Here is a 2,528-nt window from a genome sequence, read left to right on the forward strand (position 1 = left end):
GTATGATCTACTCCCTCGGGCCTCTGCATTGCCCAGCACAATTGGAAGTTATCTCGGGCTAGGATCTCACTTAGCCCACCCCAGTAGCTTCATGCAAGAGTTGTTCGTATCCAACTCTTGCAAGGAACTCGGTCCCAGGTGTGGTTCTTCTAGTCTCTGGCTTGTTCTTGTCTCTGGGAGCCGTAAGAGCCTTTGCAACAACAGACAGGTGGTTGTCCCAGGCTTGTTTTCTTCAGAGAATGTTAGGCTACTAATCATTTAGATGTTTATAGGACAGAACACTGAGGTTAGACATAACATCCCTCCTCTCTGCCACCTACTAATGTACATGTGACACAATAGCCACACTTGCAATGCCTCTAGGCACAAGTTCACGGTTTTTTAATTATTATTTTCTTCTTTATTCTTCTCCTCCTAAATCCTCTGGTTTTTCTTTTACTTTTTGATTTCAAATCAGTATTTGTTAGATAATTAAATAATTTCACACCTCAAAATTACTCCATAATAGTAGTAATAGTAATAATAATAATAATAACTATGATAAAAAGTAAGTCTAAATTACACATAAGATACTAAGAAATATTTTGTACATGAAGAAAGACAGCAATAGAAGCTGAGGCTTGATCATCAACTTCATATATTATCATTTAGCTATCTGCTATCTTTTAAAATCTAACTAGTATCTTACTTTTAGAAAAAAGAGAAAAAGAAAAGTAAACAGGAAAGAATGAAAAGAAAAAAGAATAAAACACATTGTTCTGAATCCTAATAAGTTTGAGAGTTCAAGATAACTCACTAATAATGTTTTTATAATTAAAATATTCTGCATAATAAAATTTAAATAAATTATATCTTACCCGTTAATTAGTGTTCACCAATGTCCCAACGTGGAGAGATAGAAAATAGTAACAAGAGAAAATTTTTAGACATAATTATTGTCCCTTCCTCCTGTGAAAAGCAATTCTCATTTTCTGGTCTGTAAATATGTGGAAGCGGAAATAGGTCGCAGCTCCACTAAAAGTAAATGTTCATTAGCGGGTGGAAAAAAAATATAAAGTGAATATTTTACTTGAACCTAAGTGACAGTGGCTTATACAGCTAATGATTTACAGAAGCATTCTGGGAAATTGTAGCTGCTTGCTCCACATACCCTAAAAAGTTAATGTTAGCAGATAGAGTAGATTATTTTACTGCATTGCAATTCAAATCCGCTTGTCTTCTCCCTGCATGATGCTGCCTGTGGCAGGTGTTATCCCACAATTAGTGCAACTAATAATGACCATTAAGTACGACTTTGGTAGGTGCAGGGACTTTACATGTATAATCTAATTTAATTTAATCACCACATCAAGCTACTTTTATTAGAACTGCATACATAATAAAGAGAAGAACTGTGGCTGAATAGCAGGAACTTGGCCCCCACAAGCTGTTTGGCATCACACTCTCCAGTTTTGGGATCATTAGGGTCAGAAAGAGGTCAGTGAGTGTTTTAGACTTGATAGAGTTTATCCTGTTGTGCTTCCTGCCCTCTCGTTTCATAGCATAGTGACATTTTATAAAATCTACTTTACCATTGAACTTTATAGTACATTTAGTTATGGTAATATTCCATGATGAATAAAATAAATTAGATGTGTATATGTCCAATATTTTTCACAGATATGTGATTCATTAGTTGGGTAGGTGAAAGATATATGCACATAAATGTATGTAACACCAATTGAAGACCACAAGGCTAAAACATTTGAAAGAGAGCAAGGGGGAGCGGTATATGGCAGGGTTTGAAAGGAAAGGAAGGAGATAAGGACGCAATTATATATTATCTCAGAAAAAAACATATTTTAATACAGCTGGCTGAGTAAGAAAATGACAACAACCCCAGTGGTTAGAAAGTGGAGATAGATCAGGAGTTCAAACCCAGACTCCAATATAAAGAATTCTAAAGCCAAACTGGTATATTGGAGAAATTTCCTGAAAACAGGACAAAACACGTGAAAAAGTGGTTAAACACATAAAAAACTTAACAATATTTAAATTATTATTCTTAAATTTTATATATTCATATATTAAAAAGGCCAAGCACAATGTTCACAATATATAAGTCCTAAAGTTTCATTTGTTAATTATATTTTACCTGTTCTAGTTGGCAGCAGTCAAATTTTACCTGTTGGGTAATCTCACAGACCTTCAATTTAAAAAAGTACATAAACTAACACAATCTTATCTGAGGTAAATTCAGTAAAATTCTCTTTAATAATATTTTTGGAATTCCAAAAATAAAACAAATTATAGGATTCTAAGAAAATATTGGAGCACTGAAGTTATTGTCAGGTTGTGCAGTATCAACACAAATATAGTCAACCTCCACAACCATCAAGCAGATATAGATTGAGTTGAAGTACTAGGCTGCATGTAGTATAGATCATCGACAATTTAAATGCTTTTAAGAATTAACTTCCTCTAATTAACTAAACATATATATATATATATGTTGTACACAAAAATATGTATACACACACACACACACA

The 2,528-nt window shown here is 33.5% G+C and overlaps 1 non-coding gene across 1 annotated transcript; it reads right to left on the minus strand.

Annotated features, from left to right (window-relative positions):
* Positions 1-238: 238 nt before the first annotated feature.
* LOC115064146 lies at positions 239-370 on the minus strand. The gene has a single exon (XR_003844001.1). It is a non-coding gene; the product is annotated as a small nucleolar RNA SNORA17 (small nucleolar RNA).
* Between the last annotated feature and the right edge of the window lie 2,158 nt (positions 371-2,528).

The sequence above is a fragment of the Mus pahari genome, chromosome 5 (genome assembly GCF_900095145.1).
Source record: "Mus pahari chromosome 5, PAHARI_EIJ_v1.1, whole genome shotgun sequence".
Classification (NCBI taxonomy): Eukaryota; Metazoa; Chordata; class Mammalia; order Rodentia; family Muridae; genus Mus; species Mus pahari.